Here is a 15,944-nt window from a genome sequence, read left to right as displayed (position 1 = left end):
ATAATCTCGCTGCTGTAGGGTTCAGATTTGCATGTTATGAAATGAAATGTTTATAAATGTTCCAACCAACATTTTCTTTTTTATTTTTTTTTCTTCAATTTTTATTTTAAACTCAGGGGTACAGGTGTAGGATGTACAGGTTTGTTACATAGGTAAATATGTGCCATGGTGGTTTGCTGCACAGATCATTCCATCACCTAGGTATTAAGCCTAGAATCCATTAGCTATTCTTCCTGATGCTCTCTCTCCCCCACCCCCTCCCCTGACAGGCCCTGGTGTGTGTGTGTTCCCCTCCCCATGTGTCCATGTGTTCTCATCATTCTGCTCCCACTTATAAGTGAGAACATGCAGTGTTTGGTTTGGCTTTCTGTTCCTGCGTTAGTTTGCTAAGGATAATGGCCTCCAACTCCATCCATGTCCTTGCAAAGGACATGATCTCATTTTTTTTATGGCTGCATAGTATTCCATGGTGTATATGTACCACATTTTCTTTATCCAATCTATCATTGATGGGCATTTAGGTTGAGTCCATGTCTTTGCTATTGTGAATAGTGCTGCAATGAACATACACATGCATGTATCTTTATAAAAGAATGATTTATATTCCTTTGGGTATATGCCCAGTAATGGGATTGCTGGGTCAAATGGTATTTCTGCCTCTAGGTCTTTGAGGAATTGCCACACTGTCTTTGACAGTGGTAGAACTAATTTACATTTCTACCAACAGTGTGAAAACACTCCTTTTTCTTTGCAACCTCACCAGCATCTGTTTATTGACTTTTTAATAATAGTAATTCTGACTGCTGTGAGATGGTATGTCATTGTGGTTTTGATTTGCATTTCTCTAATGATCAGTGATGCTGAGTTTTTTTCACATTTCTTGCCTGCATGTATGTCTTTTTTTTTTTTTTTTTGAGATGAAGTCTAGCTCTGTCGCCCAGGCTGGAGTGCAGTGGCGTGATCTCGGCTCACTGCAGCCACTGCCTCCTGGGTTCAAGCAATTCTCTGCCTCAGCCTCCCGAGTAGCTGGGATCACAGGCACCCACCACCGTGCCTGGCTGATTTTTGTATTTTTAGTAGAGACAGGGTTTCACCATCTTGGCCAGGCTGGTCTTGAACTCCTGACCTCAGGTAATCTGCCTGCCTCAGCCTCCCAAAGTGCTGGGATTACAGGCTTGAGCCACCGTGCCCGGCATATGTCTTCTTTTGAGAAGTGTCTGTTCATGTCTTTTGCCTGTTTTTTAATGGGGTTGTTTGTTTCTTATAAATTTATTTAAGTTCCATGTGGACTCTGGGTATTAGACCTTTGTCAGATGGATATATTGCAAAATTTTCTCTCATTCTGTAGATTGCCTGTTCACTCTGATAATAGTTTCTTTTGCTGTGCCGAAGCTCTTTAGTTTAATCAGATCTCATGTGTCAATTTCTGCTTTTGTTGCAACTGCTTTTGGCAATGCATTTGTCATGAAATCGTTGCCCCTCTCTATGTCCTGAATGGTATTGCCTAGATTTTCTTCTGGAGTTTTTATGGTTTTGAGTTTTACATTTAAGTCTTTAATCCATCTTGAGTTAATTTTTATATATGGTGTAAGGAAGTAGTCCAGTTTCAATTTTCTGCATATGACTAGCCAACACTCCCAGCACCATTTCTTAAATAGGGAGTCTTTCCTCATTGCTTGTTTTTGTTAAGTTTGTAGAAGATCAGATGGTTGTAGGTGTGCAGTCTTATTTCTGGATTCTGTATTCTGTTCCATTGGTCTATGTGTCTGTTCTTGTACCAGTGTCATGCTGTTCTTGTTATTGTAGCCTTGTAGTGTAGTTTGAAGTCAGGTAGCATGATGCCTCCAGGTTTCTTCTTTTTGCTTAGGATTGTCTTGGCTATTTGGGCTCTTTTTTGATTCCATATGAATTTGAAAATAGTTTTTTTCTAATTCTGTGAAGAATGTCAATGGTAGTTTAATGAGAATAGCACTGAATCTGTAAATTACTTTGGGCAGTATGACCATTTTCACATATTGATTCTACTTATCCATGAGCATGGAATGTTTTTCTGTCTGTGTCCTCCCTGATTTCTTTGAGCAGTGGTTTGTAATTCTCCTTAAAGCGGTCCTTAACTTCCCTTGTTAATTGTATTCCTAGGTATTTTAGTCTTTTTGTAGCAATTGTGAATGTGTTTATTCATGATTTGGCTCTGTGTTTGCCTATTGTTGGTGTAAAATGCTAGCAATTTTTGCACATTGATTTTATATCCTGAGACATTGCTGAAGTTGCTTATCAGCTTAAGAAATTTTTGGGCTGAGATGATGGGATTTTCTATATATAGGATCATGTCATCTGCAAACAAAGATAATGTGACTTCCTCTTTTACGATTTGAATACACTTTATTTATTTCTCTTGCCTGATTGCCCTGGCCAGAACTTCCAATACTATACTGAATAGGAGTGGTGAGGGAGGGCATCCTTGTCTTGTGCTGGTTTATAAGGGGAATGCTTCCAGCTTTTGCCCATTCAGTATGATATTGGCTGTGGGTTCGTCATACATAGTTCCTATTATTTTGAGGTATGTTCCTTTAATACCTGGTTTATTGAGAGTTTTTAGTATGGAGGGATGTTGGATTTTATCTAAGGCCTTTTCTGCATCTATTGAGATAATCATGTGGTTTTCTCTTTAGTTCTCCAACTAACATTTTCAAAAGTGCCCATGATACAAGTCTTCAGTTCAAAAATATTGTTCAGTATTGTGAAGAGTATCATAAGAGAATCTATTACTCTTTCTTTGGGTCAATAAAAGGGGAAGATCTAATCTAGCCTTTCTCAAAATATGTTCCCTGAAAAACTGGCCCTGCAGGATATTCCCTCTAAAAAAAGATTTCTATCATCAAATAACTTTGGAGAATATCACATGCTATATCCATATATTTGAGAGTCATAACACACATATTTAAAGCACCAAGGCTAGGTGCAGTTGCTAACACCTGTAATCCTAGCAGTTTGGGAGGTTGAGGTGGGAGGATTGCTTGAGCCCAGGAGTTCGAGACCAGTCTAGGTAACAAGGCCAAACCTCGTCTCTACAAAAAATGTACATACACACACACACACACACACACACACACACACACACACACACACACATTAACCAGGCCTGCTGGTGTCTGTCTGTAGTCCTAGTTACTGAGAAGACTAAGATGGGAGGATCACTTGAGCCTGGGGAGCCCAAGGCTTCAGTGAGCCATGATCACTGGATTGCACCACTGCACTCCAGCCTGGGTGACAGAGTAAGATCTTGTTTCAAAAAAAAAAAAAGTACAGAAAAGTACTTAAGTGAAGACACATGTTTAGCTTTTTTTCAACCTAGAAGTTAAGTTGATAAACTCTAAAAATAATTCCAAATAATTATTTTTCACAAAGCACTTGTTAACATCCTGTAGACCAGTGTTGTACAATTTTGACCTGGTTCTTTAAAGTGAAATCATAGGCTCTGAGATTTCTAGAAGGCAAATGGAAAGTGCTGAAAACAAAAACAAAAACAAAAACAAAAACAAACAAAAAAAACAACTAACAAGGCAAACCAGGCTATAGACTGTCATCTTTCTGTCTATGGTGTCTAAATTCACCTTTTAAGCTTTACCATAATCTACTCAATGCATATTTCCCACCATTGAATTCCGTTGCCTTGTTGGATTTCCTTCTGATCTTAGGGAACTTGCAAAGTGAGTTTAGAAATACAGTGTTGAGCCTTACTTGCCCTCATAGTGTGTGCTGTGGATGTCTCCTCATATAGCCCTGCTTTGTTTGACATTTTAGAGTGATTTCTGAATGCTCAAAAAGGGCAGATTCTAAATCCAGATCTGGTAAGAAATGCTATTACTTATCTGAGAAGAACAGCCATGGGGTGTACACACATAAGTGAAAAGGAGATCTTTCAAAAACACAGAAATATGTGAGGGAAGGAGTGAGGGAGGGGGAGAAAGAGAGAGAGAGAGGGAGAGAGAGAAACAGATAAAGGGAGAGAGACAGAAAGAGACAGAGAGGGAGAGACAGAATGAGAGAGAGATAGAGACAGAAAGAGACAGAGAGACAAAGACGGGAGAAGAGAGAGGAGTTCAAGGTTGATGTGGGGGTTTATTATTTGTTGAAGGCTTTGTAGTCATCATCATCACTCCATGTGCTAATTTATCTGTATCTGGGCTGGGGTTCCCAACCATATTCTATGAATATGGTTAAGCACATTGCATTTCTTCTTCCCCATCATACCACTCTCTCTCAGTACCAGTCAGGTTTGGTTGATTGTATTTCTGGACACCTGGTTCTGGCTCTGGTATTGGGACTCTGGCTCTGTTCTCTCTTTCCACCCCTTCCAAGGTGGCCCTCCCCCCTCTTCACTCCCAGTCTTTTGGTCCCTGCTGGACAAGTTAACAGTCCCAAGAGCAACAAGAGAGAACAACTTTGGCTTCTCACAGCCAGTTATTGCTCATGTTTCTCTCTCCCTCAGCTGGGCTCTCGAGGCCCAGGTCTAACAGAAACCACTGTTGCATGGACCCTCAGTGATGTGCTTCAATTTTTCCATTAGACTTGGCCTGCTCTGTTGGGGAGGAAATTGCTCTCTGGAAGTAAACTTGTGACCTGTGCAAAATGAATTCACTCTTCCACGGCACCAGAGGACCATTTAGTAAATTACTTTCATTGCACAGAATACTACCCTGGTGTCCTGGAAGATGGAATTGGTGTCACACGAGTGAGCTATTTTCTCCCTGAGAAAAAGTGTTCTTATACAAAGGGCTCTGGTGTGTCAGCAGAGCCCAAGTCCTGTGGGTGGGTAGACTGAGGGAGGTGTGGCTGAGGGTCTGCTAGGACAGGGCAAGCCTGCCTGAGATATGCTGCTTGTAATGGGGTTGTGTTTTGTCCCTGAAGGTTCTAGAAAGGGATCAGGAGAGTTTTGTGGGTACTCTAAAACTGAATTCCTGACCACAGTTTGCTACAATTGCTATCATTAACATCAATTAACAACAACAACAACAACAAAAAACAACAACAACTGTTTATTTAGCTCCTATCATGTTCTGGCACAATGGAAGATAGTTCACACATATCATGTCACTTAATTTAGCAACAAGAGAATGAGACAGATTTTTTTTTTTAATGTCACCATTTTATCAATGAAGAAATGTGACTTTAGAGAGTTCAAGTTCCATGTTTAAGGTAATACACACAGACCACTGCTATGGATTGAATCTTCGTGTACCCCCAAAATGATGCTATTAGGAGGTAGAGCCTTTGGGAGATAAGTAGGTCATGAAGGCAGAGCCCTGATGAATGGGATTGGTGCCTTCACAAGAAGAGATGTAGAGCTTGCTTGCTCTGTCCCTGCTCTCCACCATGTGAAGGCACAAAAAGAAGATGGCCATCTTCAAACAGGGAAGAGGGCCCTCACCAGATGCCAGATCTACTGGGCCTTGATCTTGGACTTTTGGTCTCTGGAACTGTGGGAAATAAATACCCAGCATAAGGCATTGTGTTATAGCAGTCTGAATGAATGAAGACAAACATGATGGAATGAGCATTCAAATTTATTCATTATTCAAGAAATACTTATGTTCTAGACATAGTTCTGGATGCTGGGAATAGAGCAGAAAACAAACCCTTCAAAAAAGGAGTGCAGTGTATCAGGTGATGGGAAGTGTAATAGAGAAAAATAAAGCAAGGTAAGGAGGTAGAAAGCATCTGTGTGGATGACACTTCTATTTTATGTGGAACAGGCAAGGGAAATCCTCTCTAACAGGTGATATTTAAGTATAGAGATAAAGGGAGTACATAGGAAGCTGTGTACATATTCCAGTGATAAGGAAACAGTAGGTACCAGAGCCCTGTGGTAGGAGGGTGCTTGTCATGGTCAGGGACATCAGGAGATGAGTGTAACTTGAGCAGAGAGGATGAAAGAAAAGGGATAGGAGATGAGGAGATAGGTGGCCAGCTCGTGCAAGGACTTATAGGGTATTGTGAGGACTTTGGTACCTCTGAGTGATATTGAAACCTCTGGAAAGTTCTAGCAGAGGCCTGGTATTGATTTACCTTACATTGTAAAAAGCTGATGTGTTGAGTATAGATGGTTAGGATGCAGGGCAGGAGCTAAAAGACCTACCATGAAGCTATTGTAACAGTCCAAGCAAGAGACAGTGGTGAATGAGACCAGGGTGGTGGCACTCAATGTGAGGAGAAGTGTGCGAAGGCAGAGGCTACAGGATTTGCTGATGAATGGGAAAGGAGAGGAGTTGAGAATGATGCCAAGGTGTTTGGCCTGGGAAACCGGAGGATGCCACTGTCATATATTGAGTGAGGTAGGAAAGACCGTAGAGGAACAGGTTTTGGTGGAGAGAACCTGGGAATGGCGGATAAAGAGTTCGGTTGGACAAATTAAGGTGGAGATGCCTGCTAGACACCCAAGTGGCAAGACTGAGTAGGCGGGTGTATGTATGAGTCTGGAGTTCAGGGAAGAGGTCTGAGCTGGAGATAACAAATTCAAGATCTGCAATGTATTTTAGACCACCAGCCAGATGAGATCACAAGGGAGTGAGTAGAAATAGAGAAGAGAAGAGGTCCAAGATGAGAGCTCCAAGCTAGGGACATGAGATGGACATGAACACATGAGCCAGGGGGAGAAGAACCAAGGAAGGGTAGTGTCCTGGCAACCAAAGGCAAAGGTATACTGAGGAGGAGGGTGGGATCTTCTGTGTTTAATGCTGTTAATAGGTCCAGTCAGATGAGGACTGGGAACTGACCATGGGATTTATTCATTGAACAACCAGTAAATACACTCAATGCAGAAAATATGGGGTAAGTGTTGGATCAATATGCTTGAGTAGGCAGGAAAGGAGGAGACAATTGTGTGTCCCAAAGGAGAAGCTGGTCTTGGAAATCTGGATGGCTCATCCACTGTAGCGGAAGGAAAGCAGAAAGTATGGGTTTGGAGTGGATATTGATTGGGAGTTAGGAGTATGTGGTAATTCTGTGATTGATTCTACTTCCTCAAGGAAATTGTAAGCCAGGTCATCAACAGAGGAGGATGGGGAGGAGGTGCTGGATGTTGGGAGAGAGAAAAGAGGGGAGAAACACAGGAGAGTGGGAGAGTGGGAGAGTGAGTGGCCTCAGGAAAAGCAGCAGGAATGGCCTGGCACCAAGGCCTGTACATAATGGTCTTGACTTTAAAGTGAGACCTACAGCACAGTTGTGTGTTTTTCTCCAGCCACTACCAAGACAAGTAGTGGATGGTATGGCTGATGGCATGCCATTCAAAGCTGGGGGTTTTTAGGAAGAAGGGAGATGGCAATGAAGAGCAACCTCCAGGCCCCATGATGTGAAAATTGTGTGAGAGAAAAAAGCCATCAGTTGTGAGGGCTGGAAGGGAAAATGTGTCCTCAGAAGACAGCCAGTTCTGGTTGGAGTAGGGAGGTGACAGGAAGGTTCAGAAAAGATACTGAGATTCAGAACTTTGTTAATGTGCAGTGAGTCACAGAGGACACAGTGGGAGAGCTCCAGGAGTTGGGGAGGAGTGGGAGAGAGAATCAGATTAGGAGATGCCTGGAAAGCAAGCTGGGATGTAAGGAGTGACCTGGAGTCATGTGTCTTATGGATACAGACAGGGATGAGAGGTATGAGGGATTAATCCAGATGGTCTCTAAGGCAGCTAACAATGTTAAGACTGACAGTGTTGGGGGTGGCAGGGGATGGAAAGGTGTGTGGGATCTTTCCTGGAATACTCAGAGCTCTGGGGCCCCCACTTGTTTCCTGTTAGTGAAGGTGGGTACATATGAAGCTGTTGACTTCCTTTTTCATTCCTGCAAATGGAGGAGATGAACTAGGAGCCAGAGTCTGTGCTTTGCGCTAGGAACACAAGCTGGATCAGTGGGCTCCTGCCTTACTCCATGGTGAGACTAGACTGTCATATGTGGGTGACCTGGACAGGATAAATCATACCATCTGGGCCAGGCAGACTGGCTCATGTCTGTAATCCTGCCACTTTGGGAGGCCAAGGTGGGAGGATTGCTTGAGCTCAAGGGTTTGAGACAAGCCTGGGCAACATTGTGAGACCCATCTCTGCCAAAAAATTTTAAAAAATTAGCTGAGAATGGGGGTATATGCCTGTAGTCCCAGCTACTCAGGAGGCTGAGGTGGGAGGACTGCTTGAGCCTGGGAGGTGGAGGCTGCAGTGAGCCGTGGTTGTGCTACTGCACTCCGGCGTGGGCGACAGAGTGAGAGAACCACCACCCCTCAAAAAAATATATCTCATCTGGACGCTATCTCTCTTCGTTTGTTGACTCTGCTTTCCTCTAAGTCGTCTGCATTTTCAGGCAGATTCTCTCCATACCATGATGAAGATGGACCTAGCAGTACCAGCCTTACATCCATTCATGTAACCACCTCTTAAGAAAGAAACCTTTTCCCAATGAGTCTTCAGCAAGATACCTTGAGCTCTTCTCTCTGGCATGGCTTGGTTCATGTACCCATTGCTGACTCAATCACTCTGGTCAAGAAGATGTGGGGCTGCAGTTTTCCAGGTAGATCCTCATTCTTTTTTTTTTTTTTTTTTTGAGACGGAGTCTCGCTCTGTCGCCCAGGCTGGAGTGCAGTGGCTCAATCTCGGCTCACTGCAAGCTCCGCCTCCCGGGTTCACGCCATTCTCCTGCCTCAGCCTCTCCGAGTAGCTGGGACTACAGGCGCCCGCCACCACACCCGGCTAATTTTTTGTATTTTTAGTAGAGACGGGGTTTCACCGTGGTCTCGATCTCCTGACCTCGTGATCCGCCCGCCTCGGCCTCCCAAAGTGCTGGGATTACAAGCGTGAGCCACCGCGCCCGGCCGATCCTCGTTCTTGGAATTAGTTTATAAGAATGAGAGTGTAGGATGGTGGGTCCCCAAACGAAAAAATTAAAAGGTCTTGTACCAGATTTATTTGGAAGAAATCTGAGTGAGGAGATGGAGGACATGAGGACAGTGTTTTCAGCCTTCCTCTGTTATCCTGAGTAATTCTACATTGGCCCAGTCTTGTATATTTGTTCAGCCAAACAAAAGCCTGGCAGTTAGTCAGGCCCACCCATGGGATATGGGCACCTGGTTGAGCCCATAGCCAGCTATGTTATCTTTGCTATGGGCTATGTGTACTAAGAGGAAGTAAAGCCTTTTTATTCCTATAAAACACTGTGTGCTGGTCAAGCCATGTACCTGGGAGGCTGCATTAGCCAGAAATAAGTGTCTTTTCTTGATTTGCATTAAAGCAATGTAAAGGCTAGTAATGGTCCTTTTTCTTCCTATGGAAGATGTCGACACCTGGTACCCTTTAATTGCTCAGGGCCAGGTGACCCAGCTTCTATGCCCCTGGAAGGGAATACTCACCCTTTGGGCTTCCATAAATGGATCACTGATGAGTGCTCCAATTCTTCACCTTTACAGCTAGAGAGAGATAGGAAAAATACCCCTTTACCACCACCACCTCCCAGATACCTTTTAAACCTTACCCAGGGAAGTGAGTTGTCCAGCAGAATAGCCCTGAAGTGGCTCCTGCCCATCCTCCCTACCCACATACCATGTTTCATCACAAGAACGGATACAGCTCGTCCCAGATTCTCCCACATTTCCCCTTGGGAGACTTTCTAGACCAACTCCATGTGGGTCGTTAAGATTTTTTCCTTAATCCTTAATCCCTATTAGATTACCCAACACTGCACGTTCCCTTATCCTCACACTGCTGTGTACATCCTAAAGTCTGACCTTCTTCCACTCCTTTTCATCTGTCCAAACCCCTCCACTATGTTCTTAGGAGCTCATGGTCTGTCACCAGCAGATGCAAAAATCTCATCTCTTTCCCTGAGTGTCCCCTTTACCTTCTCACTCCAACTGCAACCTTGCTCTCCCCAAGGACACTGCCTCCCTGCAACCCTTTCAGGCAGACACCTTTGATTTTATACCTTATGGACCTTAAAGCGTGGAAAAAGGGTAAGTCTCTTCCTTACTGTCCTTTGCTGCTTCTAATTAATCATTTCTCTTACTTTCAACTTCAAAGACCTCAGCCCCTTTGAAGCACATCATCAGATGTTACCACCTGCTACCCCACCTGGCTGTCATTCACTGACCTTAGTCCTTGCTGCCTCTGGCACTTGCTTGCTGCCTTTATCTCTACTGCCAATGATAATGAGAGTTGGCATTAGCCAAGTGCTTTCTCTTCTCCTGGAACTCTCCTAAGCACTCTGAAAGCATTATTTTATTTAATTCCTACAATGCCATGAGATAGTTGCTATCATCCTCATTTTATAGACGTGTAAACTGAGGTGGAGGGGGATAGTTTGCCTAGCAGCACACACCGTTAGTGACAGGGTCAGGGTTGGAAACAGTCTGACCCCGTGGCATGTATACTGAAACACTACATTAAGCTGCTTCCTTGTCGGTGTTCCTGGCAACATTAACATCTACGCAGTTAACACCCTGGCCTCTCTGTCCCTTGACCTCCTGGTTTCTCTGCCCTATTACAGCCACCCAACCCTGTGGTCATACCCATGACCTTTTCATCAGTTATAACAGCACCATCTCAAAATACCAATTTCATGTTTTCTCCTCCTTGGTGTCACCTCCTGTCTTTGCAACTCTTCAGTTGTAGTCCTCCCACTTCAGAAATTTCCCAGCCTTATTGAAAATCTCAAATCCAACAATTCCATTGACCCTGCCACTATTTCACTTATATCAACAGCCCCGGAACTCTTCATTTCCTTTTAGTGGATGATGGCACCCGAGTGGCGGGAATATTTCCCGATCCAGTTATACATTGCTGTGTAGCAAATCACCCTGAGGGTGATTCAAAACAACAATGGTTTTATTTGCTCACAACTCTGTGGGTCAGAAATTTGAGCAAGGCTTGGCTGGATGGTTCTTTTTTCTCTACATGGAATCAGCTGTGGTGTTTTATGAGGTTGTAGTCAGATGGTGACTGACATTGAAGCATCCAAGAAGGTTTCACTTACTTGTCTGGAACATTTGTGGTGATGGCTGGGATATGTCTGTCTCTGTCGTTCTCGTCCTACAGGGCTGCGTCCAGGTGCTTAGCCTGGGCTTCTTTACATGGCACCTGGACCTCAAGAGTGAGTATTCTAATTAGCAAAGGTAGAAGCTGCAGATTGCTTAAGGTCCTTCTGCAGAAGTTACCCAGCATCACTTCTGCTGCATTCTATTTTTCTATTTGTCAAAACAGGGTACATGGTGAGCCCAGGTCTGAAGAGAGGTGAAATATACTCCACCCAAAGACTGTATTGCAGAAGAGCATGTGGAATGATGAGGATTGTTGTGCAGCCATCTTTGGAAACCTAATTTAATAGTGACACAGCACTATGATTTCTCCTTGAAAGCACTGTATCTCCCTTATCCTCTCCCCTTTCCTACTTATGTGGCAATATTCCTGACCTGGTCAATCCCAACTATCAGTAGGCTTCATGCCTGCAATTGAGAAGCTGAATATTTCCGCAGAAAAATCACACAACTTCCCTAAGTATTCTGACTTTTACATTATTACCAAATAGTCTCTGAAGACTGCTCGACAATCTTATCAGTTTCCTGGATGTTCACTTTCCATTTTACGTCTTGTCTCCCTCCTTAAATCCCGCATAGCACTCCACTCCTCTAGCCTACAGTAGTCAACTAGGTAACTAACCCACTCCTCTAGTTAAGCCTACACTGGGGTTAACTTTGTCTCACTATTTATAGAGAAATAGATGCAATCAGATTAGAAGTACCTCATTTTTGTACCATTATATCCATCAATTTACATGACTGCATTTGCAAACTTTGCCTTGTTCTGCTGAATGAAGTGGAAAAATAATTCCTGATACCATCCAAGGCAAACCCTCCCACTTGAACATGGTATCCTCCATCTTTTCTCATCTCATCAAAAATTTCAGTCCTACAAATATCTCTTTTCTCTCCAATATCATCAGTTTGTCTCTATGTAATGGATCATTCTCACTGGCATACAGACAGGCTTAATATCACCACCTTAAACGAAACAAGCGAGTCAAAATAAAACCCCTCTTTGACTCCGTGTCCCCCCTCAGCTACCAAGACATTTCTCTGCTTCTCTTCATACGACTCCTCCAAAGAATTATCTATACTTCCTGATTCTAATTCCTCACCTCCTGTTCCCTTTTCAAGGCTTTCCAATTGAGCTTCTGTCCCCACCACTGTGGAAACTGCTCTTATCCTACGGAAGCCTATGGTCGGCTCTGTGTGTTCATGTTACTTGACCTTTCAGCAGTATCCAACAAGGCTGACCTTCTTGAAGCATATTCTCTTGTTTTCAGTGGCACAGCAACTGACCTGGTTGACTTCCTACCTCATCAGCCACTCCGTCATAGTCTTTGCTGATTTCCCATCCTCTTCTGGGTCTCTGAGTGTTGGAGTCTCCCTGGTTTCTCTCTGGGCATGTCTTCTTGTTGGTGCACCCTCATCTTGGTGATCACATCTAATCCCATGGCCTTAAATGAAATCCTTCCTCTGATGACTCCTAAATTATATCTCTACTTAGAGCTTTTCTCCTGAATCCCAGACTTGCAAATTCTGCTGCTTATTTCATGTCTCCTTTTGAATGTCTAACAGGCATTTTAAACTCAACATGGCTAAAACAGAACAATGGGTTTTAGCTCCTACTTGTACCCTAAATTGCTGCCTCTCACCTTTTCGTTTGAGCAGAGGGCCCCACCATTCATGTAGTATCTCTCAAAAATCTAGCAGCCACAGTCGATTCCTTGCTGTTCTCAACGCTCTGCATCTGTCCATCCATTCTCAAGTCGTTGTTTTCTACCTCCAAATATATTCTAAATTTGACTGTTTTTCCATCTCCACTGCTATTGCCCTAGTCCAAACCACCACAATACCTGGCTGTCCACCCTACCTTCACTTTCACTGGTTACAACTTACTCTGTTACTAATTGGGAAAGACATTAGAAAGTGGTTAAAATCACAGCATGTGGCATAAGACTGCCTGATTCAAATGACAAACTTATTAAAGTGAGAGTCAACTTATTGAAGTGAATATCACATCATAGCACTCTTTTACTTAAAACCCTTTAACTACTTTGCATTGCAATTGAACAAAATAAAATTATTAATCACGGCTTTAAAGACCCAATAACATCTGGCTCCCTGCCAAACTTTCTGGATTCCACTATTGCCTCCCCCTTACCCACTCCATTTCAGCCAACTGGCTTTCTTTTGAGCGAGTTGGAGTGTAAACACTCCAAGTTCCTTCTGGTCTCAGGACTTTGAATGTGACACTTTTGCAAAGTTTTGAGTGGCTACTTTCTCTTCCTTCACATCTCAGTTCAAATGTCACCTCCTCCCAGAGTCCTCTTTTGGTCACTCTGGATAAACTGAATTCCACATGCCTCCTTTTATAGACACTGTATATAACATTACCCAGTATTCTTTATAGCAATTACTATCTGAAATTAGTTTACTCAATGATATAGTTTGGCTGTGTCCCCACCCAAATCTCGTCTTGAATTGTAGCTTCCATAATTCCCACATGTTGTGGGAGGGACCTGGTGGGAGATAATTGAATCATGGGATTGTTTTCCCCCATACTGTTCTCATGGTAGTGAATAAGTCTCACAAGATCTGATGGTTTTGTAAGGGGAACCCCCTTTCACTTGGCTCTCATTTCTCTCTTTGCCTGCCACCATGTAAGATGTGCCTTTCACCTTCTGCCATGATTGTGAGGCCTCCCCAGCCATGTGGAACTGTGAGTCCATTAAACCTTCTTTTCTTTATAAATTACCCAGTTTTGGGTATGTCTTTATCAGCAGTGTGAAAATAGACGAATACATTCATCATATCTTTTCCATGTTTACTGTTAGTCTCACTGACCAGAATGTCACCTTTTTGAAACTAATGACTGAATTTTGTTAATTCTCAGAACCTTGACAAGGCTGGGCACATAGTAGGTACTCCATAAATATTTATTGAGTGACTGAACCAATGCCTTTTGATTTTTTGAATACTGTAAGTTTCAATTCAAGAGCATGAGAAAAATCTCAACTAGCATCAAGGCATAAAATAAAAAGTAAAATTATACTTTTGTCTGCTTTCAGGACCTCCTTTACCAGGTCCTACTCCCTAGAACTAAGTTGGCTTTAGAAGTTATAGAATTTAGCACTTTACATTACCCCTCTCTTCTCTTAACATTAAGAATCTTATGTTATTGTTTAAAATGTCTTCTTTGGGTTACTTTTATAATCATAAACAGCATGCTTAAACCACTATTTCTTGGATACCTATTATGTAAGAAGAGAACATGTATGCCTCCTACACTTCCTTCTACTCTTCTCTGGCCCCTCCTCCTCAGCTTTGATCATTACTTTTACATGATCAAGGTTTATTACATTTATATTCCAATCTGTAACTATAATTAAGTCTTCTGTGCTTTGACGATAGGTTAGTTTCTTAAAATTGAATACCATTAAATAGCAATTGGAAATTGTGATTATGTAAATATTATTCAGTGGAGAACCAAGTAGTTTGATTAGACTTGTAGAGAAGGAAAAATAATCCTAAATCACCAAACCCGTGGCACTCAAAGGCAAAAACTTCAATCTTCAAGGTCAAATGGATTTTCTGTTTTCAGCTTCATATTCCTTCTTCATTTGCTCAAAATCATACTGCATTTTAATTTGCTTTGACTTGACATACGACATTTCTTGACAGCTTTGTTTTGTTTTTCAAAATCTTGAATTGTCTCTCTTTTCTTGTTGATACAAAAAATACCATAATAAAAACAAACCTTCATAGAGAAGTTACTGAGAACCAGACACTAAATATTTTACATGCATTATTTCATTTAATAGCCACAATGACTTTATGAAGTATAAATTATTATTATTATTTTTGAGGCAAAGTCTCGCTTTGTTGACCAGGCTAGCATGGAGTGGCACGATCTTGGCTCATTGCAACCTCCTGGGTTCAAGCAATTCTCCCGAGTAGCTGGTTCTACAGGCAAGTGCCACCATGCTCGGCTAATTTTTTTTTTTTTTTTTTTTTGTATTTTTAGTAGAGACGGGGTTTCCCCATGTTGGCCAGGCTGGTCTTGAACTCCTCCCTCAAGTTCCAAAGGCAGTTCGAGTTGATCCGCCTGCCTCGACCTTCCAAAGTACTGGGATTGCAGGCGTGAGCCACAGCGCCTGGCCCCAAAGTGTAAATTATTTTATACACATTTTTCAAATAAGGAAACTGAGCCACAGAAAATTTAAGTAACTGCCTAAGGTCACATATGTAGTTTGTGATTTCAGTCAGGCAGTATGATTCTGGAGGCTGAGATTTTCACCACACTGGGATATCTTTACTTGATTAGCAAGCATATCAAGCGTCTTAGTTATACTATTACTGAAGTAAAGATACTATTATTACTTTAATAATAGTATAGTAAGTATACTATTATTGAAGACCTTTTTAAGGGAGGCTTCTGACTTCCTGTTTAAATTTGTACTTTTGGTTTTGATACTGATGCATGGCTGTCATTGTGAGATTTTATTTTATTACACTTCTGGTTGGGTCCATGTCTTTCTCTTTCTTCCATTTTATTTAACTTTTAACTGACATCAAATGACAAATAAGTTTTTCAGAAAGAGTAACTGGGAAGTAAAATTTCCAAGTGCCTGCATGTTTCAAAAGTCATTGTATTGTCCTCACACCTGATAGATAGTATGGCTAGCTATAGAATTTAGGTTGAAAATGAACGTCTGTCAGAACTCAACCAGCATTGCTTCATCTTCTAACATCCAGTATGATTGATGAAAAGTCTGATGCCAGTTCTTTTGCATATATATGCACACATATATATTAATACACACACAAGCACACACGCATACACATATATATGCAAAAGAGATATGTATCTTATTAATTCCCAGAGCCTA

The sequence above is a fragment of the Hylobates moloch genome, unplaced genomic scaffold, assembly GCF_009828535.3.
Source record: "Hylobates moloch isolate HMO894 unplaced genomic scaffold, HMol_V3 SCAFFOLD_22, whole genome shotgun sequence".
In the NCBI taxonomy this organism is placed as follows: Eukaryota; Metazoa; Chordata; class Mammalia; order Primates; family Hylobatidae; genus Hylobates; species Hylobates moloch.
Note: the sequence above shows the minus strand (reverse complement) of the source record.